Below are 25,514 nucleotides of genomic sequence, written 5' to 3' on the forward strand. Positions count from 1 at the left end.
AAAACTTATCGACGTTATACTGACTGCACAGTCTTATTCGGCATGCCAGACGGACGATGTTACACTGTTGAAATGAATCCGGAATTTGATCTTCATTGTGTGCTGCAGTTTATGCGAGCGTGAATGAACTGCGTTCTTCAGCATGTTTCTTGCGGCAGGTAGCTTACACGTCACCGATCACATATTCTCCGCCTATGGAACAGTACGTAACTCCCTCAGTTGTATACGTGGGCACGCCGTTGGGCGAAACTACAGTCAGGGGAACGTTCCTTCGCACCGCAGGCGGGATCAAATCCGGCCCAAATGATATGGAAGCCCTACAAATGAGACAAATCACATCCGTAATGTGAATATATACGCTTTTCAAAACGGCCGCTGTGCCGATCCCGCGCACAGTGACTTTGGGAGTAACACAGCAGGCCTGACTGACCGGATTTCTACAAGTGACAAGCATGTGCGTTGATGAAATGACAACTGAAACAAAGGGAGTATCAGACATGGCGAGCAACTTGTGAATATTTAAAAAAAAAACTGTGCTTGAAGGCACAGACACGAGCACACTTACAAGGAAAAATGGCATGCGTCTGTGCGATGAAGGCGGCGGAAATCGTTTCTTACTGCAGTTTCAAGAATTTTCAGGAAAGAGGTTTCTTGTACATCTTCGCAACTGCATTCGTGTCTGTTACGTAAAGTGCATGGTTTGTTTGCAACGGTTTAATGAACTTCTTGCATATAATATATGCAGCAGTGCTTCTCTGTGGCCGCTATCCTTGTTCTCACAGGTCAGGACAGCTAGGCAAACCCGCGATTTTATTCGCACTAGTTGTAGAGCAAGCATATGTGTCCAGTGGCCTTTGAAGATGCGTTCGGTCTTTGAGCATGATATCAAAGAACTTCTTGAGGCCCTGTAACTATGTTTTAAGTATGAAACTATGTTTTAAGTATGAAGGGCAGGGAGGTCAAAGGACTGACAGCTGTGACGCGAAAGACGCGGGGGAGGGGGTTTAGGCTGTTAGTCACGCTGGCGCACTGCAGGGAAGTGGTGAATGGCGACTTTTTTTCGTTGAGTTGAAGAGCGAAGTCCCTGGATATACTGGGGGCTGGTTTCCTTTTGTAAAACCAGCCCCCAGTATATGCCCAGGGACTTGGCTCTTCAACTCAAAGAAAAAATCTCTGCAGTGCGCCAGCGTGACTAACAGCCTAAACCCCCCTCCCCCGCGCCTTTCGCGTCACAGCTGTCAGTCCTTTGACCCCCTCCCCCCCCCCCCCTCACCTCTATACTTAAAAGACGCTAGCTACTGCCCTCGGTCACCCCTGATGAAGGAGCCGAGTCGGCTTCGAAACGTTGGGTTAAGTTAAAATTTTTGGTTGGAGATGTGCAGTTCATTATAAGTCTTCAAACCCATCCAGACAGGTAAATCTGTCAAAATGTTTTGTTTTCAAGGAAAACTGAGGAGGGACCCTTTCCATACAACATAGGAGAACAGTGTGGGGGAAGTCACGTGGCTTTTCTCGCTCGGGAGGCCATCTTGTCCGGGCAGCTTAGCAACGGCGTTGTAGTTGCTGTTTACAAACCGGGCGGCAACAGCCGGTCGCGGCGTACCATTTGAGGTGCGGCGTAGGCGTACTTTCTTTAACTGCTCAAGTTTGTTTTTGCTGGTGCTCACAGGCTGACGTTGACGGCGTTCAACCATATTTAGTGCAAAATTCTTGTTGCGTGCTCGGATTTGAACGCTTTCGGCGACAACCATTCAACGACAACGTCTACTGCAGCGCAGCTCGGAGAGAGAGAGAGAGAGAGAGAGAGAGAGATAACTTTATTGTTGGAGAGGAAGTCGGGGCACGCCCCTGGGTCTCCGCACGACCCCACTGCACTCAAGTGTTTATGTACCTAAGGTCCATACCACTGGCAGCCCGGCCGGTGGCGATTGTCTGCACGGCCGGGTCCTCCGAGCGCAGCAGGGTCTCCCAGTCCTCCCAGGTCTTGAGGTCCTCTAGGCCGCGCGGGGGAGGGTCCGCCGGGCAGAGGGAGAGGATGTGGAGGGAAGAGGCGAATGGTTCTGGGCACAAGGTGCGTGATTCGAAACGGCGTGCACTACAGAGCGGTCGTCGGCGTATTGTGCGAACGTTTCGTGTACTGTGCGTGCCGTGTGCTATTCGCGTTCCCGTTTCGATCAGCAGTGAAACCTCGTTGCCATAGTTATGCGTGTTCTTGCAACGCTGCAGCTATTGCAACGGGTGTTGGTTTTAGTACAACTAGTATTTTTCTTTTTCAACGATTGCGCTTGTGTGAGCGGCGGCGTTCGTGACATGGGCGGAGAGCGATAATGTAAAGGAAGCAGCTGCGCTCGCTTTGTTCTTAGTATATAGAAACTTTGTTGCATCCCGTTTGAAGCGTCGTGCCGGGCTCATGTGTATTCGTTCATATCGAGATCAAGTCTGTATTTCTGGTAACGCGCTATAATTACATCCGTTTCCTGTAGCAGGTTCAGCAATTGCTTTGTTGAGGTCATGGAAAAGAAGTGCGAAAAAGGCGAAGCATTTTCGCACTTCATGACAGCGAAAATGTTTCAACTCCCCGTATGGTTTCGTTTGCCACCCTTCGCGTATTAATAGTAAGAACATTATCGCTCTGAGCTTTCACTGTGTTATGAAGCTTGAACTGAATTTGGACGTCTTTTCCCACATGTGTTTATTTTGCCCATGTCCTATGATAGTGTCATTTCTAGTAAAAAGTACTCAGTGAAATGAGAATGCACATGTGCATTCAGTTTCAATTATGCCTGTGGTTATGCTGAAGAAAAATAATTTGATGTGTTCAATACATGGACTTTCATCTTCTGTATGGTGGATCACAAGTGTGCTACGCTGCAGTTACATTACAAGCTAGTATTTCAACAACTAGAGAAAATTTATGTGTACAGCTGCAGCTGTGCACGTTGAACATGAAACACAGCATTGAAATAATGCATAGCACTGTGAAACCTATACTGAAGCCACTGGGTACTCCTAAACTTCTAGAAGCAGTCTGAAAAGGTACAGTCATGTATATTAATTATCATGCACTAAACTAGATGTGTGGATGTAAAACTTGCCACGTGACAATGCTAGAAGGGTGGATTTATGGATCAGTCTTAAAGGGGGGAGTAGGGGGCTGTCTCATTTGAAACATGTATTTCTTGGATTTTTTTGTTGAGAAATAAAGGTCCGGCACGGTTTTCCTATGTAAAATTTCAGGCTTTTGGGATGGGGATGACATTCCCCCCCCCTCCCCCCCCCCCATAAATCCTTCCCTGCCATGCTACTTTAGGCACTGTTGGTCCTCTCTGTTTCTGTCACCTCTATGAGTGGCTCTTGAAGTTGTGAATCGAACGTCATTGTTGGCACGGTCATCATTATGAATATGTTATGACGCTAAGTTTTGCATTCAGGGTGAAGAACTCAGACTTCTTAGTATATTTGCCCACGCTCGCTGCTGTATGAGTAAAGCATTCTTGGTATATCCAGCCACATGAAAACTTGTTATGAAGATAAATATATTATTCAAGACCAAAAACATAATACTGCAGGATTCTTTTTGTCCTCACTGCTGCAGCAGAAGACATTGTTGACACAGCCAGCTGCCAAACATATACAATATAGGGATTGCAATATTCATCAACAAGAGCAGCATTAAAAGGCAGGTTGAACACTAAGCTGCGGTGTTACCATGCATGGAAGCATTGTTCACGACTTAGCCAAAAGCATGGACGTGCACACCCATTCAGCATAATACTGAGAGAGTTGCGCTATCCATCAGAGAGCGTGATTGAAGTGTGGCCAGTATATGGACCACTTTTATGCGAGCACAGCATGCAAACAACCAGACATCAAAACCTTGCTCAGGGATCTCAGGCATGAAGCTTTAAATTCATTCCAGCAAAGAAATATTTTTTTACAACCTCATGAGCACGTTTGACATCTGCCCAATCCAAAATCATGATGCTGTCATGTACAAAGTGCTGCAGAGGGCAATTTAAATATAAGCCTCGTGCCAGCAAGCTGGACACGGAAAGCTTCCAGGGTAGCCATGTACTAAAACTTTTCAGGCAGCTTAAATTTAAAGGCAGTACTTTACATTGTATTAAAGTGGGATAGTTCTTTCAGAAGTATTATGAAATACACAGCGCAATCCAAGGCACACAGCATAAAAAAAGAATGAAAGATGATACATGGCACAGAGTAACAAGTTCTATTTCAGTGGTACTATGTGTAACAGTTTATATAAAAAAAGAGAACACAAACAAGCATGCTGTTCAAAGTATATATATGCAAGGTTTGGTTTTGTTTTATTCTGCTATATTTTGCAGCAGCTGTGTATTTATACACAATTTCACTGAACTAATTTTTTTTTGTCCTTCACCTTATCTGGTGAAATTAACCTTCTAGCCCTGCTAATAACACATACGGGCCTAGGATGAACCGGATGTAAGTGTACCAGTATATTTCGCAAAGTGCAGCCTGGAAGGAACCCACGGGCACATATCTCCGTCGTCGCAAAACGACGCAGGCCGAAGCGGCGAAAGACACTACGTACCATTGTGGGCCACCGCAATACGTGAAAGTTCCTTCCCGCGCTTACCGCAGTTGCGATAAGTGCATTCGCTGAATGCTATTTGATTATGACCATGCAAGCCGGACTGTTTCGTTCAAACGAGAGAGCGGGGACGGCGCGGAGACGACGTGGCAAAGAGCAATACCTGGAAGGAGCAGGATGTCCCGCACGAACATTTCCGACGTATTACATGAACAATGGCCAGAAACCAAACGCCACTCGCACTGGAGTCTTTAGGCCAGCTCATTCACGTGGTTTGAAGCGCGTGCGGAGAAACGTAAACAAGAACGCGGATAAAAATAAACAAGAGCGCGCCCGGACATTACGGCGCCCAGCTCGTTTCCGACCTCAAAAATTGTCACGTGATGGCCTCTCAAATTTTCCTTCCTCGATGCTCCAAAAAGACATGTTTTAGAGTTTCGTGAGCGTCACAGTTGGCGCACTATTCGTTGGGGACTGTACCCCACGTGGCCAGGCGCTGCGCTGGCGGACAAATGCTGAAATGAGCAATACACTGACAACTAATTTAAGAAGCTGCTGTAGCTGCTCCGCCATGCCATTCTGTATAAGGCGCAAAGGCGCGCTGGATTCCAGCATAAGTTGAGCTTACCTACGTGTAGTATTTAAAATACACATATTATCCCACAGGCCTAACGGAATCGCTTGTAAAGAAGGCCTTAGTCTTTAATCCAGAAGTTGGGCAGACAACCTCACAACGCAACAAAATTAATATAGGCTGTTGCTTTCGCAGTACTTTGAAGGTTGACGTTTCACTGAGGCTCCATGTCTATGCAGAGCGCGAGGGAGTGAAAAAAAAATGAACATTGGTTTAGAGGAAAGGAAATGGCGCAGTAAATGTCTCACAAGTTTTGGTGGACACCCGAACAGCGCCGTAAGCGAAGGGATAAAGGAGTAATGGTTTACCGGAGGTTGGTCACCCAATGGTGGTGGTGGTAGTGGTTTTATTAAAAATATTAGTAAAAAGGAAGGAAAAGATTTTTCCTAGCCCCGGCATCTGCCATCGATACTGAAGCACCTGAGCTGGGGCAGCGGAAATAAAGGATAGCAGGCAGAATGGAGAAATGAAATGAAAGAAGTGACACCCAATGAACGCTGATCCGGCTTTTTGCTGCAGTGGTGTGCCTGCCACAACGTTGAAAATTGGTTGGTTGTTGGCAAGAAGGAAATGGCGCAGTATGTCTCAGATCTAGTCTGACACCTGAACCGCGCTTTAAGGGAAGGGATAAAGGAGGGAGTGAAAGAATTGAAGAGGTGCCTGGGGATCTTTAACGTGGTCCATTATTGCGCGAGGTGGGTTGGCTCACTTTCATCTGACTCGCCCTCGGTTCGCGAAAAAATTAATATTTCTTTAGCAGAACTAAATAAATACAATTTCTTACTTTGGCAGTGCGCATGCTATTTTTTTTTTGCGTCGTTTGTATCTGGTGTCCACAGTACACATTCGGTTCGAGATCGAATTCGAATGAGTTCTATATATGTAATTGGTTTTGGGGGAAAGGAAATGGCGTAGTATCGTGTCTCATATATCGTTGAACACCTGAACCACGCCGCAAGGGAAGGGATAAAGGAGAGAGTGAAAGAAGTAAGGAAGAAGGAGTTGCCGCAGTGGAGGGCTCCGGAATAATTTCGACCACCTGAGGATGTTTAACGTGCACTGACAATGTACAGCACACGGGCGCCTTAGCGTTTTGCCTCCATAAAAACGCGGCCTCCGCGGTCGGGTTCGAACCCGGGAACTCCGGATCAGTAGTCGAACACTCTAACCACTGAGGCACCTCGGCGGGTAACGAATGAGTTCACCAAACTCATTCGATGGCGAATGTCATTCCAACCTAATGACATTAAATATTCCCGTGTAGCAGCCTATTAATGGCATTAGGTGCTAATGTCATTCGATGGGAATTACATTAAATTTGCCGTGTGGCAGGCGTATTATGTCTTTATGCCAAAGTATTGTCTAATTAAGTAATCCTCTTATCTTGTTCGCATGCATGGGTATGCGCTGATTCGCTTCTTTTATCAAGTTAGTATACAGAATCTGCTTCCGCTTTTGCTAAGATAACTGATTCACCGTGCTTATGTAATCTCGCATTCGAAGGCGAGGAGACTACATAAGCACGGTGAATCAAATCCGGACAGACGAAGAATTCGCGCACACATTATTTATACTGTACTGGAGCTCTACCAAAAGCACTACTACTTTTTTTCTCAGAGTCGAAGCCACCATGTGCACGCCAAGCAGAAGGCACATTTTACATCTGAGTAGAAACAATATCGACGCATTTCCTTGCGCGCGTTTAGCTTAAAGGGACACTGAGGAGAAATTGAAGTTGGATTGTATCCATAGAATAGCAGCTCCTGATCACAAAAACGCCACTCTTCCTGAAAACAAAGCTCTTGTAATGTAGAAAATAGCAAGACCCAAAATACAGGTATCGCCGCCACAGGCCAATCTCGCAAGTACAAGCGTGATGACTTCCTTGGACAAGAGGCGCCACCTTGGAGGAATTTTCCTTACTTTATGGATGTCATGAATCTCTGAGGCTTGCAAAGGAAGGTTGCGCACAGAACCGCTAGCCGTCAGAAATCAGGGAGTCTGCGTTTACGTCACGACTCACGTCACTCCATTCTGTGACGTCATAAGAGTTGCCGTGGCGTCATAAGAGTTTCCTGAGTTTGAATCAGAGGGACAGGAAAAACTTTTTCAACTTCGAATCCAAATTTCTTTGAAATAAATGCATCTTTCGCGCCCGGACAAGCGGCTACAAAGCCATGAAATGACGAACTGTCAGATTTTGCTAACAAAAAAAAATTGATAGAGTTCTCCTCAGTGTCCCTTTAACTGTTTTTAAGTTGCAGCGTACTGGTCAATAAATTTGCGGCGTATAGAAACTATTGCGGGATGAGAGAACAATCGATATGCCACGCAATCTGTGCAAAGAGGCGCGAAAGTTCAAGATCTGCTTGTGCCTCATTATTTATTTTATACTGGTTTAAGTCGCTGCGCCATGGACGATGCGTTCAGGGCAATTTTTATATTTTTTCTTAGCTGTTTGTGTCGTAATGCTGTTTTTTTTTCTGATGCACCATTTGTCTGCATCAAATGCTGGTGATATTACAGGTACGCTCTTTTTCCCCGCTACCACATTTAGTTCAGCTTGCTCAGATACTGCTTTTGCCGTTTGTTTTTGATAAGACCTTTTATTCATCGTAATAAAGAGCGTTGTTTTGATATCTTTTTCTTCATTCACGCGTAATAGCAGCTGTTGACGCCAGGATCAAGCTTGCAGCGTGCAGCAGGGTTGTTGTGCTGTGGACAGTGCAAGCTTGATGTAGGCCTACAATGCTCTAGCTCCTCTTTTGTTGAACAAAACGCACAAATTTCGCGGGAACAAAATTCGACCTGCATGCTTTCTTTATCGGTGTATAGTCTGCCGCTTCGGTCTAGATGCTGACGTCATCAGCATAGACCGACAATCGAGCCGCCGTGTCACGTTGGAGGTTCCCTGCTACTCTGCATATGGCCCCTGGTGGACCCTGCTACTCTGCATGGGCCCCAAGGTGGAACACTGGGGAACTCTCCTACCCAAGGAATAGGTGTTTAAGGTCCATTCAGGCGCAATACCACCCAGTAAAAAAAAGGAACCAAATGGATTTCCAACTGGCTCCAATTGGAATGGTGTTCCAATTGGACAGTCCAAATAGTCCAAATAAACTATCCAATTGGTGAGCCCAGTTGGTCTGCACAAGTGCACCCAATGCATTCATATGAAAGTTCGCATATTTGACAAACAAGGCAGAATTAACATGATTCTTATACTTCGAGCAATCAGCAGCTTAACCTACTAAATTGCATACATCATCTGCGCCACCACTGCGGTCGAAATTAAAGAAAATAACTGCGCTCAGTGTGCCAGTGCCACGGGCCCCAGCATGAGAGCCTCATAAATGAGGAACAAGACGGGGCCAAATAAACTATAAAGGCGCTGAACGAAATTAGTCGCATGATGAGGCAGCATTCTTAGAATCACTGCTACCTAGGTCTTCGACAAAATAAACTGTGGGTGCAGCTGATTGAGTCAAGACATTTTTCACGTTTCAGGGTGTGCGCACGCTGACGGAAGCGGCCATTTTAAATATCTACTCTCTGCTAGCCGCTCTCACAAGCGGTTCAAAATACTCGAAAGACAAACTGAAGAAAAAATAGCCGTAATTCTTCAGCTTGAAGGCAATATGACGCAGCATGTTAAAGAAAAGCGCGGAAGTTTTTGAATTTTGCTTTCGCAATCACCGTACAGCGGGCTGCAACGATCGTCGACGCGCACCATAGTTCATTTTGACCGGTCCAATTTGAATCTGCACAAGTAGCCCAAGCTAGTCCTAATCAAATATATATGGGGCAGGAGGTTCACGTCAGAACTATTGAAACCTGTCTGCCTCGAGAGGGCTCCTAGAAGAGCATGTGCATACCTTGTGGGAATCCTGGCTTAACGCCGTTGCCTTTGCGCGGCTGTTGCCAGCGTCCCACGTTATTTTCCTCTTTCCCTTTCTCCCGCCTCGGGCGACGGAGAGGCGGCTGGGTGACTGATCACTGTTATTCTGCCGCAGCTCCGCCCCGGCTTCCGAAGGGCCTTTGCCATTGGTGCCTTTTGGCGGGAATTCGAAACCCGCTTGGGCGGCCGCGCGCCGCGCGACCGTCCAAGCGGAGCCCAGAGAGAGACAGCGTAAGGTGCGTACTCTACGGTTCGTCCGGGCTGGCCTTAGCCGTTCGGACCAGTGCATACTCGAGCTCGCCGGCACGGGTCCTCGACCTGCAGCGGCTCGAGCCTGTCCAGTGAGGTCCAGCGACCTCCGACAGGCGCACCTTGCGTTGACTGCCCACTCTCTCTCGCAAAAGAGAGATCACAGCACTGCCGCGGGGACACTCTCCTGCAGCGGCGTGTTAGCGGCGCGCAGCGGAGCCTTGCTCCTCGCGCGTAACCGGGATGGGGTGACTGCTGAGTCTGTGTACCGGCAATCCTGCAGAGCAGCAGTCGTGCCCCGCTAGCAATCAATTCTGCTCTGGGAACGGTGAGGCGCTGGCCCGGCTCCCTGTGGAAATCGCGTCGCTCATCGAACTGGGAGCCTTGCCTCCCGCGTTCGTGCAGCCCGCCCAAGCCTAATCTGAGGCCTGGGCGCAGTCACTGCTAACAAATTAAGTGCTGCCCAGATGGTTCAGTCGCTGTCAGGGGCTGTTGAGGTGCTTTTGGCCACGCCGAAGGTGTCTCACCCCGCGGTCAAGTTGCCCATGCCAACATACCGCGGATATGATGACCTCCTCAGTGCCCGGGATTTCCTTGAGTCCCTCACCCATTACCAGAGAACTATGGGTCTCACTGGTCAGGTTGTGCTTGCACACACCATCCCCGCGGCACTTACTGACGCGGCAGCTAAGTTGCATCGGCTTGCCGGCCACCGAGCAGGACTCTCGAGGATTTCCGTGCAGCATTCCTGCGCGAATTCCTGCCCGCTGACTACGAGCGTAGGATGCGGCGAGAGCTGGAGCTCCGTACACAGGCTTCGGATGAGTCACTCCTGGAGTATGCACGTGCAATGGAGGACCTTTTCTCAATCGCCGAGCCCCGAGCCTAGAACGAGGAACGTGTGGAAAGGACGGTCAGGCAGGCACATCCGACTTTTTCGGCATACCTGCGCAGCGGCCGATTCCGAGATTTTCGGGAGCTGGCCGCCGAGGCAAAGCGCATTCAAGGCGACATTCTCGCCGCGCGCGCCTATCGACCGCCACCGCCGGCAAGCGAGGCCCTCGAGCCACGCTGTGCACGGAGAGGGGCCATGCCCCTACCCGCACGGCGACCACCCGTACTACCTGCCTTTGCAGTCAAAACGAAGTATGGGAGTTGAGCAAACACGCCGAGGGACGCCAAGCGCTCCAAAGCACGGCTGAGGGGGAAACCCGAAACAGCCGGCCCTTTGGCCGTGCAGCGGGTGGACCCAGCTCGCGGTGGTGCTCGCTGTTTCAGCTGTCAAGAGAGGGGACACTTAGCAAGAGAATGCCCCGTGGCCAGGCCTCCTGTCATGAGGCATGAAAACGGCGACGGGGGTCGGTCGTAAAGGGACGGCCGTCCCAGTATTTGCTAATTCTCTCAGCGTACAAGCAAGCTACCTTGCTAGTGCGCTCGCGCCGTTTATTCCGGTCACAATTGCTGGTCGCGAATTTTCGGCGATACTGGATACGGGAGCCAGTGCCTCCTTGTTCAGTGAAGAGGTGTTGTCCCGCTTGCAAAAGCTCTCGGTGCGCTTGCAGGACTGCCGTACGGCATTCAACCTTGCGAAAGGCGTAGCCCATTCGGCTGGCGCCGCGAGGCTGACTGTAAGGTGGGGAGAGCGGACGAGACGCACGCGTTTCATCCACTTCCCAGGGCTCAGTGTGCATATAATTCTCGGAAAGGACTTTCTCCTGAAAACAGGGATCGTGATGCACATTGCGAATGGCGGCTATCGCGAAGGACCATTTTCCCAGCTGAAGCCGTTCATCAGCCCACCGGCGTCAATAACTGTCTGCGCAGTGAAGGCGTTCGGAGAGTGCCACGCTCAGCGACCAGGGCCAAGCCCTTTTGTCGAGTGTTCCGTCATTCACGCTCCCCTTTGGTATCGAGCGGAGCGGCACGACCAGGCACCACATCGCACTGGCCGCCTTTGCGGTAACGTTGGATGTCACACAAAAGGCTCGTTTGACAGCACTGTTGCGTCACTACGATGTGCTCTTCACAGATCAACCTGGCTGTACTACTTTAGTGAGCCACAAGATTCACACCAGAGATGCGCTTCCTTTGAAGTGCAACCCCAGACCCGCCAGCCTTGCGAAAAGGCAGGTGGCCGATGGGTTGCTGGATGAGATGCTGTTGGCGGACATTATCCGTCGCTCGTCCAGCGCTTGGGCGTCTCCGGTTGTGTTGGTGCCTATGAAAGATGGCAGCCACCGTTTGTGTGTGGATTATCGCCGTCTGAATGCGCTGACTCGCAAGGATACCTATCCGCTCCCGAAGATCAGCTCAATCGTAGGAAACTTGAGCAGTGCGCGGTACTTTTCCACGCTAGATGCTTACAAAGGTTACCTACAGGTCCAGATGGCGGACAATGATCTAAGACAGCGTTCACGTGCCACAGAGGGCTGTTTGAGTTCACTCGTACGCCCTTTGGTCTCTGCAATGGTCCTGCGACTTTTCAGAGGCTCATGGACCACGTCCTAGGGGAAGCGAAATGGTCCCACACCAAGTGCTGCCTGGAAGATATCGTGATTTATTTACGGACCTTCGGCGAGCACTTAAAGGGCCTCTGAAAGGGAGGGGGGGGGGTCTGAGGTTGGCTATAAAATGGTTTCATCAAGTAGAGTACAGACCAGTGAGCGTTCATGCCACGTACGTACGAGTCCTCAGAAGCGAGCGGATAATTTGCAATACATTTTATAAAATTCCCGCTTTCGCACCTCGCGGCGACCAGCGGTGGCGGGCTTTCGAGCGAAATCTGGCAGACGACGTCACATTTTGCAGATGACGTCAGGAGCCGGGGGTTCCCATTTGTTCGCCATGCCAACGTGACCAAACGCCAGATCCCGTAATTATATCAAAATAAAATGCTATATACTTAAAATTTTTGCTTTTTCGGAAATGTTTCTAACCGAAGAAAGGAAAGTAGTCGTTTATATGCATGTTTACGCCGTCATTCTGTGTGCAGCATCAAAAATTAGTGCTGCACTTCTGGTTTTCAGTACTGTCGCCTGCTCGTGGCACTTGTGTCACTCCGCCGGCGCCGCTCGTGAATCGGGAACTATACCCAACGTCTTTCCAACGTGTTAGAAGGGGACGCCCTACGGTCGCCTAATACAGACACGAAAAGTACGCTCGCTAACAAACGTAGCAGAATTCGGAATTTTAGAAACGGTGCTAGTGCTAACGTTCCAGCGATATTGGTCGCGACCTCCGTCGCATGCACGACCAGAATGGATGGGCCGTGCTGTGTTGTCGGTTGTAAAGCTAGGGACTGGCAAGGTGTTACCATTCGGCACCCTCTGCCGAAAGCTGAAGGCACGCGAGCTGTCTGGCTTCAGAGCACCGGACTCTCCCAGTCGGACAAGCGCAAGAGCCCCCGTGTCTGTGGTCGGCATTTCTCGCCTGACGACTACTGCTATAACCCAGATTTCGTGCGGCGAACAGGTGTGAATGTGAAGAAGCTAAGGCTGAAGCCGAGAGCTCTGCCGACGTTATTTCTTCCAACGACGAAAATAAGTATTCCTGTGTGCAAAACTGCAATGCGGCACTCTAATAATTAACGTATGTACGTTGCAGTGCGCGAGTCACACAACACCAGCACGTACCGTATATATATATATATATATATATATATATATATATATATATATATATATATATATATATATATATATATATATATATATTCATAAATATTCATATATATATATATATATATATATATATATATATATATATATATATATATATATATATATATATATATATATATATATATATATATATATATATATATATGAAGGGAGCCAACAGTCCCCGAAACCAAGGTGCATAGGGGAATGTTATTTTGTGTTGTGCTTATCAGTGGGATATTATAGTACTTAGATTAATAAATCGCTTACAGAAAATTGCTTACGAAGCAGCAGAAAAACAACCATGCCGCCGGTGGGTTTCGAGCCCACGACCTCCGAATATCGCGTCCGGTGCTCTTACCAGCTGAGCTACGGCGACGGCTGTCCAATCTGCTGCTCTCGTGGGTTTTTCTGCTGCTTTATAAGTAATTTTCTTTAAGCGATTTATTATTCTAAGTACTATAATATCCCACTGATAAGCACAACACATAAAAAAACATTCCCCTATGCACCTTGGTTTCGGTGACTGTTGGCTCCCTTCATAAGTGTATATATATATATATATATATATATATATATATATATATATATATATATATATATATATATATATATATATATATATATATATATATATATATATATATATATATTTACTGGCTAGCTGCCAGGTGAAATGCACATGACACTATACTAAACATACGTGTGCCCGTCGTGCGATTTCCGTGCAGGATCAACTGTGTCGTACGTACGTGTACATGCGTGATTTGGCCGCAGTCCTCGCGACAGCAAAAACATTTCAGTCATTCCCAAGGAAGTGGGGGTACCGCAAAAAAAAAATGCAATAGTGCCTTTCAAAGCCTTCGTCACCATGCATTTTGTTTCGAAGGAAAATGCATATATAGCCTGCCAGTAATGGGAGAATTTTTCTGTCCGCAAAAATTTCATGAGTGCAAAGACATGCCGGCTATTGTAAGGAGGTCGGAAAAAGTAATGCAATAAAGACAGGTCTCCGCTCAAAAGTGCTATAACAATTAAGCAGATTCTGAAAACCGCTGGGCCTACTATTTTTGCGTTTGTTTACTTTTTAATTATCGGTTCACCGAATACTCTTTCCAATGAAATAGATTTCTCTCTCTGGCACTAATTGATAACTTCGTTTTCAGTATTCAGTGAACAGAAAAGGCGTCTTTATACAGCACTGTGCAAAATAGAGCAAGTTATTTACTTAAGGAACAAGTAAATTTGCATGTTCTTCATAATATAAACAAAATGAACAACTCTGCATCAAAAGGAAAATTTCTTCTTGAATTTGAGTGCTGGTTCACCTTGAGTGTTCTTGACATTGTTTTATCATGCCCTGCAGTTTGTTTACTACATAAGAAAAATGGGGTAGCTCAGCCTTGTTTAATATACACATCATAGAGTATAAAAATTGTGCTTCCTTATGATGCTGTAAGACCCCCAATTTGGTATCAGCGTGAAGTTCCAACACAGGCTGTGGTAGAAAACAGTGCAGCCACTGGAGCATCTACCAGCCAACTAAGAACTGCAGTAAGTTGTAGCCCAAGTTGGCTGCCGCATGACACTTGTCTTAGTTCTTTTATAAGCTAGGTACTGTTATCAGTTACTGTGCAACCGCTGCACTTATTAGCATTATTATGACATAACACGTGCCTTACACACAAACAATGTAAACTTTTCAATGCTGCTGTGCTGTGGACATTCGTTTCATGGCATAAGGAAAAATCAGGGTAGTCCCACTGATACGACGCCCCCAAGGCACACCATTCTGACTCTTTGTTCGCGATTGTGGTTCTTTACTTGCTACACATGGCCGACAATGGCATATACGAGCAGATGATGCTCACAAAGTTAGCTGTACAACTCACAGCGTTGCTTGTTTGTGGCTGTTAAGAATTTCAGCTAAAGAGAGGCCTTCCTTTGCTCTGCAAGAGCTTCAGCATGCATAGAAAAATGGTAGGAGTACTGCTATACACACCAGTCTAGTGAGCATGCCATAAGTTCACAACTTTCAGACAATTGCATCTGCCTTTTTTAGGAGCCACTTCGTAACTGCACGTGCTCTGCAATAAGGAACACGGTGGGAACGCAGACCACAGAGCAGTGGCCTGATGTGCCCAGCACACCGCTGCAACGGTCTTCTGGCAAGTGGGATGCACTCCGCAACATGGTAGAGGCTTCCAGCCTGAAATGGCTGAAAACCACTACTAGTCAGGTAACAAGTGCACTATTCAGGTAATAAGTGCAGAAAATTGCAGCAGCTACACAGGTAAACTGCAATGCTGCCTGCCCCGCTGTCGCCCATACCAGCCAGCTTCAGAGCGCATGGTGCGTCAACGCCACAGAAACAAGAGGCAGCGAGTGTGGTGTCGGAGAGAGTGGACTGTTTTGATTGGGATGGAGGTGAACAGCCAGCTGCAGAGCTGGACACCACATACATGCCATCATTTGACTCAAGTGTCGGCAGGCATGTGAAGTGTATGATTAATATTTTAACACCTACACCAGCATCTGCTCCCGTCACAGCAACCTTATGGTCACTGTTCGGTAGCTCAGCCCGAGAATGTGTGATTAATTCTTGCCCTCAGTGAACAAATTTTGATGCACGCAAAATGCAGAAGGCATCCACATGCCGAATGATGCGAGAGCATATTTAAGAGCTCCATTTCACTGCAATAATTTAAAGCCCTCAACTGTGGTGCCTTTTTCTTTCCCGTTTTTCACTCCTTCCCTCATACTACTTGAGTGGTATCCGTTCAAAGTGATACACGAACTGTGCTTTCCTTTTTGCTCATAGCTAATTTATGTGTGCATGTGCTGAAGTGCACTATGCAGTGTTTGAAGGTAGGGTGGCATGTCAATTACTTCAATAGGTGTTGAAGTCTTAATAACCTCAGCGTTAGTGCCAAATGGGCCTATGAAACGTGGAAGCCACCAGGAGTGTTTACTTTGACAACATTCATTTTGCGTTGTAGGAGTGCACTTGTGAAAACGTCGGACAAGGGCAGCTCAGTGAAAGGTCCAACCTTTTGTATTGCAAGGAAAAAAAAATGTATGATGAGTGCATGGCAACTGGAATGCAGTGGAAGGCTATTTATTTTCAGTTCACATGCAGATGCACCTGTTCAAGGTGAACGAAAGTTCATTATATTTGAGAGGTGCCTGTGAGAGCAAGTGGGCACCTGCCGCCATCCCTGCCGCAGTCACTTCACTGTGGAGGGCACACTGCTCACTGTGCAGGCTGTGTGTGCACTGGGCCATAGTTACACCTGGGAGAGCCAGCCACATGTGGGCGATAAGGTAACTGGCAACCTTCTACTGGCTGCGGCAATACTGTTCTCCGGATGCCCGGTGGCTGCATCACTGCGTTGTTTGAGGTCCATCAATGTGCAGACCATCTGCGAGAGAACATTCTGCAATTATCAGCGGGCCTACTTGCTGCCCACTGTAAACAAGGTAACGGCTGCATGCTGTATAAAGGTTTGTGCAACTTCATAGCCCGGCACAAGAGCCAGTTTCATCAGAGAAAGAAAACATACAAAAGCAATAAATCAGTCAGTAATGATGCAGGCCTAGTTCATTTGTTTTCTGGACGGAATTTGATGCATGTAGTATCGTAAAGTTCTAAGGATGCATGACTGTGTATAGCTGCAAGTGAGGCTTCACATGGACAGGCTCCATTTAGCTTTTAAATTTAGTATGGCAGACCATTTTTCAAATCAAAAGCGTTGGAGTTGGCACTATGAGCCTTGGCTTGTGGATGTCAGATTCTGACGCTGTACAATGTTTTGAGATTTGAAACGTCCTGCTTTCATTGTTGCATCAATGCAAAAACATGTTTTCTTTGCAGGATTTAATATTCACAATTTGGCACTAAATTTAGAAAAAAAATTGTATTTATCGCTCCTTACAGCTGCCTTTTCAAGCATTATTTATCAGCATATAGCCATGACTAAGGCCCCTAACTTTCTGCGGTAGAAAATTAAACATTCTGCTGAGAACAAAGAATTGTGATTTTCTGCGGGAGGCATCAAATATAGCTGCAGAATACATGCTACAGTGCGAGTTGTTTTCAAGCTTTTCATGGCAGCTAAAGTGACCTTTGTCACGAGGCTTGAGAGCAGCTTTTTGCCGGTCTTGGAGCAAAGGACTATGCGCAAGTGCAGAAAAGGCGGCTATGGATGAAGAAAGAAGGTAGTGCGGGTCGCTGCGAAAGAGAAGGCACTAAGAGAGTTGAGCAGAGTAGGAGAAGAAAGGGCAAACAGGTGCCGGACTGGGCAGCTTTCAAAACCGAGTAGCGGCAGCAAGGCAGTGATGTCCACTGCTGCCGCATCAGCGGTGGCTACATGTCTTAAATGTATTGCAGGCTTCACTTCCCTCTATTGTGGCATGCGAATATTAAGAATCACCTCTTTAGTAGCATGCCATCTGCATTTTTTTGGGGTCTCTCGGCTATGGTTGGCCAACCGTGACATCACATGGTCACGTGACCTAAAATGTAACGGGCGGACACGAGTAGGAACCATTAAAGGCTATTGCCCTAATAAGATAAATCAGTGATTTTTTTCATCATACTGCCATTCCCGCTGATCTACTGTCAAAGCAATAGCACTAAAAAGAGAATGCGGCTGGTAACAAATTCTGCGAAAAATGCATAAGTCTGATTTTTAATGGAACCGCAACAAATCAGGGGCCTTAGCCCTGACTGTAAAACCCTTAAATATGGAGTCTATGTCATGTACTGAAATTGGGGCTCATGTATGTCCTGCAAGTGAGCTGCTTATTGATTGAGGAACGAAATGAAAAGTATGTGTTTTCTTGCATGCAGCTTTTTCAGGAGCAGCAGGCAACGCTGGCAGAAGAACTGCAAGGCGTACAACTTGAACTGGCTGGTGACGGTCGCTGTGACTCACCAGGGTACAGCACCATATACCTGACATACAGCCTGCTCGCCGTGAAAGTCGGCAAAATTGTCTGCACGGAACAAGTTGTGGTTAAAGAGGCGATTTTTCATTACCTGCGAGCAAAGAGCAATGCAATCATGTCACAATGCTGACACAAAGATTGATCACCTGGCTTGTTTGTAAAAGGCCCTTGGTTTAAATTCTACTGCCACCGCAAAAAAGAATTGGGGCTACATTAGAAAAACGCATTCCATTTAGTTAAAATATCAGCAGTCATGCAAGCTATGCATAACCAGGAAATAAAAGAGGCATATGTAAAGGTTTCAGAAGAGGCCTACAGACTGCACAGTAATCATGCTCCTTTATACGAAAAGTTCAAATAGTAATCAGAAACGTACAAGCTGACAAAATTCTTGCACTGCTCACTGCATGTTTACATGAGGAATGAAAACTTGTAAAACCTAACGAACAGCACCCTGGCAACCATTGATTTGCTAATGACAGTGCTCAGTAAGTAATTCAGGGGACGTACTGCAGTGCGCAATAGAGGACGTGAACATGTCAAGGGAAATGGTACGACTGAAAGCGATGAAAAAAAACTGAATTAAAGGGAAAGAGAGTTTAAAGTGAGTAGTGAGGTATCAGAAGTAGAAAATACATCTGTCTTGGTCAAGTAGCAACTGCTCACCAGGCACACAAGAAGGAAGCCACCATGGAAGTTATATAGGGCACTTGAAAGACCCCTCAAGTAAAACCGCACCTTACTAATATTCCTCAGATGAAGCCGAGATGAAGAGGAGGAAATGGTAGAGAACAGATAACTGACAGTCCCTTAGCATAACGAACAGGATTCCAAGAGAAGACAAACACAACAGGGTGAAACAGAGTCAAAGAAGCAGGTGACATGGGGAAATTCGCAAGCCGCAGCTGAGCTGATAATTGTAAGGAATGAAAGAAGCTGCTCAATGAATCAGCATGGTGTAATTTTTTGTTTCTTTCACAGTCACGTGCAGTGCCAAACAGTGTGGCGATGGAAAAGGAAGGGCTCAGAAAGTGCCCGGAGACCCTTGAGAATACAGGTGTCACCGTATGCTCTCTGACCACAGTTAACACTCCAGGGTTCTGTACATTGCTAAGGCATGAAAAGGCAATGTGTCATGTTTTGCTAATACCCCTGTCACATGGGCACTTCCAACTGGCCAGTGAGCTCAGACGCGATGGCCACATGGCAGTGACGAAGCTGCGAAGAAACCGGCAAGCCATGCTGGGTGTGGAATATTCCAGTTGCACAGTCGATGATCGCCAGTCTCATCTTTGAAGCAGCTTGTCTGCTTGCCATAGCTGGTGGGATGATGCATTGGAGGCCCTGTAGGAAGTCAATCAGTTCTCGCCCAGAGCCTGCAACCAAGATTGTCAATAGCCACTGAGCTGTAAAAAATTGTGCCGCTGCCACACGACAAGCTCGAGCACTGCTGGAAGATCCCATTTTTTCCCACAAAGCTGCTGTGACACCACTGTCACCACCAATATTTGTTGGCTTGCAAACAATCAGCCTGGAAATTTACCTTGAAAAGGCTGAAACTGAAATGTTTAATGTTACAGCAATAATTTCTCCAAAAATGGCTTTCAGCGAGCTGTAGTAGTATTTATGCAATTTCGAGAAAGCCAATTTGGATGTTTTTATATGCCTGGAAACAATGACCTTATGTTAGCTGCAGTGTTTTTTGGGTGCCCAATTTTTTTCTCTGCAAAATAAGCTGTATTTTTTAACTGCAGTAAAATTTCACCGCTTTTACTACTATGAATTCATTCATTTGAGCCTGGCTGTGGTTTCCCGCCACCGCTCAAAGGCCTTTCAAATCTCACCACAGTTCTCCGCTCCTCTGTTCATTCAATGGCCATTACAGCTGCCCATGTAGCAGCGTCCAATAGGCCGTTGAGTTGATAGACCACCTGTTAAGGGGGTTTCAAAATGGCACTCTGACCGGGATATGCATAAGTTCTGATGTTGTGCTGCTTCTGCAGACAAATATTTTTCTCAGCAATTACAGTGCCTTGCTTGTTATTGTTGTCCATTTTCAGACAGACATCCCGGTGTCAGGCGTTCTTGCCGGGTGGAGAAGCCAGGCATCAAGCATTGGTTTGATGTATGGCATGTTGCTAAAGGTAATTAAGACACCGTGTTGTTAGTGCGAGAGGCCCAGGATATGCTTTGCAAGCAGGGTAATTTTATCTTTGTTCTAGGCCTCAAGAAAAAGCTCCAGGCATGCAGCCGCACACACACAATTCTTGAGGGATGGATTGTGAGCATTATTGACCACCTCTACTGGGTGGCTGCTATGGGCCGCGGAGATGGGGACCTCGTGGTCAGCATGTGGAACAGCATGCTGAACTTGTCTGCAACAAGCACAACAGCCATGAGGGACCCTACCAAAAATGCATACATAGCCCTCTTGAAAAACGCCAGTGGATGAAGCGAAGTAAGTGCTGGTGCCGAATGCTGTTACTTTAATACTTAGTCAATGTTGAATTTTAGGCTCCGGTAATGATATTGTTGCGGGAAAGAATATATTTACAGTTATTTACAAAAACGAATGAACAGCTACGGGCGGCACTCAGAACACAGCCAGAGATGAGTTCTCGTCTTCTTCCTCGTCCACTCGTTCACTCGCTCAATGTCGTCGTCGTCTACCCGCTGCAGGACCCCCGGCTGATGAAACGCCGTCTCGGCGTTAGAGTGGTGGCGTAGGAGCGTCGTGATAAGGTTTGAGGCGGCATACATGGACGACGTCGGTAGAGGGGCCAGAGGACGATGGCGAGGACGCAAGGGGAGCAATTTCATAGTTCACGTCGGTGACTCGGCGCACCACACGGTAAGGGCCACGGTAGTGAGAAAGGAGCTTCTCGGAGAGACCGACGCTGCGCGACGGCGTCCAGAGAAGGACGAGTGATCCGGGGTGATATTCGACGGCCCGGTACCGGCGGTCGTAGGCGGACTTCTGGGAAGCTTGAGAGGCACGGAGCCGACTACGGGCTATTTGGCGAGCCAGCGTGGCCTGGGCGATGGCGTCCTGAGCGTAAGCAGTAGTGGGGACTGAAGAAGGCGGCATGAGTGTGTCCAAAGGCAATAGGGGGTGCCTACCAAACAAAAGGTATAAAGGGGAATAGCCTGTTGTGTCATGCCGTGAAGAGTTATATGCAAATGTCACATAAGGCAAGGCTGCGTCCCAATCGCGGTGGTCCGGTGAGACGTACATTGCTAACATATCGGTGAGCGTGCGGTTGAACCGTTCCGTAAGCCCGTTGGTTTGTGGATGGTAAGCTGTCGCGAGCTGGTGCTGCGTGGCACACGAACGAAGAATGTCATCAATCACTCTGGACAGAAAATAACGACCGCGGTCGGTGAGCAGTTGACGAGGGGCGCCATGGTGAAGAATTACGTCTTGGAGAAGAAAACCGGCGGCATCGGTAGCGCAGCTGGTGGGCAAAGCACGCGTGATGGCGTACCGAGTCGTATAATCAGTTGCGACAGCGATCCACTTGTTACCGGAGAGGGACGTGGGAAAAGGGCCAAGAAGGTCGAGGCCAACACGGTGAAAAGGTTCCGGAGGTACGTCGATGGGTTGTAGAAGACCGGCAGGCAAAGTGGAGGGCCTTTTCCGGCGTTGACACAGGTCGCAAGCGGCAACGTAACGCTTGACGGAACGATAGAGACCAGGCCAAAAGAAGCGGTGCCGCACTCGAGCGTACGTGCGGGACACGCCAAGGCGGCCGGCTGTCGGCAGATCGTGCAATTCCTCAAGGACAGAAGAACGTAGATGTTGGGGTATGACGAGGAGTAGCGGAGGACCGTCGGAGCGTAGGTTGCGGCGATACAAAATGCCATTCTGGAGCACATAAAGTTGCAGAGAGGGAGATCGGTTTGCAGAGCGGAGGCCATCAAAGACAGGGCGTAAAGATGACTCGTGGCGCTGTTCGTTGGCGATATCGGTGAGAGCAGTGATAGCTAAGAGGCAAGGTAGGGTCTCAGCATCTTCGAGGTCAGGTGGCTCCACAGGGTATCGGGATAAACAGTCAGCATCTTGGTGGTGACGACCGGACTTGTACACGACAGAATATGAATACTCTTGAAGGCGCAAAGCCCAGCGACCAAGGCGACCGGTGGGATCTTTTAGTGAAGACAGCCAACAGAGAGCGTGGTGATCAGTGACGACAGTGAATGAGCGGCCGAACAGGTACGGGCGGAATTTAGCGACAGCCCAGACAAGGGCGAGACACTCGCGCTCAGTAATGGAGTAATTTTGCTCTGCGGCGGAAAGTAGGCGGCTGGCGTAAGCGATGACGCGATCTTGGCCCTGTTGACGTTGGGCTAGCACGGCACCGATCCCATATCCGGAGGCGTCGGTGTGAATCTATGTGGGAGACGACGGGTCAAAATGGGCTAAGATGGGCGGAGAGGTTAGCAAATGAACGAGGGAGGAAAATGAGTTTTCTTGAGCAGGGCCCCAGATAAAGGGTGTGTCGTTCTTAAGAAGGTCGGTGAGGGGGCGAGCGATGCCGGCGAAATCTTTGATAAAACGTCGAAAATACGAGCACAAGCCGACAAAGCTGCGCACATCTTTCGACGACCTAGGAAGAGAAAACTCCTTCACGGCTTGAATTTTGACTGGATCTGGGCGTACACCAGAAGCATCAACCAGGTGTCCGAGAATAGTGAGTTGGCAGCGACCGAATTTGCATTTCGATGAGTTCAGCTGGAGTCCAGCGTTACGAAACACTGTCAAAATACTGGAGAGGCGTTCGAGGTGCGTGGCAAAAGTAGGCGAGAAAACCACAACATCGTCTAGGTAGCAGAGGCACGTAGACCACTTAAAGCCGCGAAGAAGGGAGTCCATCATTCGTTCAAAGGTAGCCGGCGCGTTACAGAGTCCGAATGGCATGACTTTAAATTGGCGTCACGAAGGCGGTCTTTTCACGGTCCTTTTCATCTACGGCAATTTGCCAGTACCCCGATCGAGGACCAATTGAAGAGAAATATTTGGCGCCGTGGAGGCAATCTAATGCATCATCGATACTCGGGAGAGGATATACGTCTTTTTTTGTGATGCGGTTTAGGTGCCGGTAATCAACGCAGAAGCGCCAGCTGCCGTCCTTCTTTTTTACCAGGACAACTGGAGAAGCCCAAGGGCTTGACGAGGGCTCGATGATGTCTTTTGCGAGCATCTTATCGACCTCTTGATTTATGACGGTGCGTTCAGCGCTGGACACGCGGTACGGACGTCTGTGGAGAGGAGCGGCATCACCGGTGTTTATTCGATGCGTCACCACAGAGGTACGAGTCAAAACACGGGCATCAAAGTCGAAGATGTCGCGAAAAGATGATAAGAGGCACCTAAGATCGTGAGCTTGCATCGCTCGTAGGTCAGAACAGATCATGTCGGCGTAGTCATCCGTTGGCTTCTCTGGTGATGTTGCCGCAGGCAACAGGCATTGATGAGTGGAAGGTAAGTCGTCGTCTACCCGCTGCAATATTAAAGCAGCGTTTGACCGAATATTTTTTCTTGCAGACTCAAAGGCCTTCCAAGAGCTACACAAAATTGTTAGCTCCCCTTTGTTGCAGCGCGACATCCGTCAGCTGTCTCCCGACGTGCAAACGTTTTCATTAGAGTTGTTCCACAGCCTGCTTATACAGTTCGCTCCCAAGGCAAATGCCTTCTCGGAGGAAGGGATGCAAGCAAGGTACATGCGCACTTTGACCTGTGGCATGCAAGCAGATGAGATGACCATTTCTCTTCATTCAGGACTCAGCTGGCTGTGATGCACTACAACGAGAACTCTACGAAAGTGCAAGCGGAGACAGCTGACGGTGAATGTCGGTGGAAGGTGAAAACATCCAAGGCGAGAAAAGGGCACTTCACTGTCTGTCCGGTAAAAGAGGAGACAACATACAGTAAGCAAAAAATTGTTATAACTCGGATAGCAGAATTTCACCGCAGCCACCAGTTGTTATAGGCCGGGTAGCATGGCCGGCCGTTGTGATGCAAGGTAGCGTGGTTGGGCCAGAGAAGGCATGAGGAAGGATGGAAGCTGACATTTGGGAACGACAAAAACACAATCAGGTTTACTGGCAGAAAACTTATTTACATATTTTACGAAAAAAAATAAACAATCAAGAATTAAGAGTTCATAGCGTCGAGCGGCTGGATGAGCCTTATCGCCAAGGCCCAGAGCCTTCGTTCCTACTCAGGATGCTCGTTAAGTACACTAAGGCCTGGCCCCTTTCACCAGGTGGTATCCAATTGAACACGAGGCACAGATCGGAAGAGTCACCGCACATAGCACACGGAGCCTCGGGGGAATGAGCGAGGAGGATTCGGAGGTCCGCTGCTACTTTGCCTGAAGCTGTATGTCCATCCAAACACAGGCACTTGCCAGTGACAGTTAATTTCGGGAAGGCACTGTTCCCTTCTTCCCCGGTTGTCTGACCTCCGTGAAGAAACAGACAAAGGGAAGGTCATCTCCCTCTTCCTGAAGAGCGTGGGAAAGATTTTGCAGGCAGGTTCCCAGAACATCTTTTTTCGTGGGGTCCTCGTGGGGTCAAATGACCTGTCGAAATTGCCGTTACTACCGCGTGGTCATCCCGGTCGATTGAATCTTCGCTTTGATCTTCTTCAGCTGGTGTGCATCCCGTTCATAACAGAGTGTAGAACTTAAACATCTGTAATATTGTGGTCATGAAATCATTTTTCTGGAATTAAGCCTACCCATATGGGCCATTAGACTTGCAGTAATACCAAAAGACTTACTAGTTTATCATTCAGTGGAAACACACATGCTGAATTATCAGCAACTTGATGCTGATTGCACAAACTTGGATAGATACTTCGTCTAATACCGCTGCTGTGTACTCAAACAACATCTAATTTGATGTTTTTCTCCGCAGTCTATGTTGACAACCTCTTGCTGAATGTTGTCAAAAGTTGCGAGCTCCTCCTACAAGGAAAGCTTTCTGAGCAGTGAGCCACCAACTCTACTCCACATGACAAGCCACTACAACAGGCCTGCAAAGCAAGACCTCATTTCTACCAGACATTCCCGATTTTCAAAACCACTACTAGACCCACTCTCACTGCCTGTCCTACCATCATCATCATCGTGAGCAACACCTCTGAGCACAACGTGGCAGAGTCCTCCAGTCTGGCCCACAGAGAAAGCACTCGACCATTTAATATCTTGGCAATATTCACCCTGCCGTGTTTGGACACTACATAGACTATATCCCTGCCATTTTGCTGGTCTCACATTCCTATGCCTGTGTGCCAAGCTACCCCCTTTCTTCAAGTACAGTATGCTTTTGTGGAAGGTGATCCATTATTATTGGAGGTCCCAGCAGCCGTGGCTGGTGAGCCGGCGGAGCGGGCTGTCGACGTTGCTGGCCAGGCCGGTTGCCAAATGTGTTCTGTTCTGCGCGAGCCAGGTCGCGCTCCCAGCTTCATCTTCATCAGCGCTGCTGGCCGCTACAGGTACTCCTCCCCTAGTGCGATGCGCGATGAAAGAAAAAATAAGTACG

General features: G+C 47.9%; 2 pseudogenes; both read left to right on the forward strand.

The window, feature by feature from the left end:
• Positions 1-9,786: 9,786 nt before the first annotated feature.
• LOC144123089 (uncharacterized) lies at positions 9,787-10,726 on the forward strand (annotated as a pseudogene).
• A 1,888-nt stretch (positions 10,727-12,614) lies between these two features.
• On the forward strand, positions 12,615-25,103 carry LOC144123097 (uncharacterized; annotated as a pseudogene).
• Positions 25,104-25,514: the final 411 nt, after the last annotated feature.

This window comes from Amblyomma americanum, chromosome 1 (genome assembly GCF_052857255.1).
Source record: "Amblyomma americanum isolate KBUSLIRL-KWMA chromosome 1, ASM5285725v1, whole genome shotgun sequence".
NCBI lineage: Eukaryota > Metazoa > Arthropoda > Arachnida > Ixodida > Ixodidae > Amblyomma > Amblyomma americanum.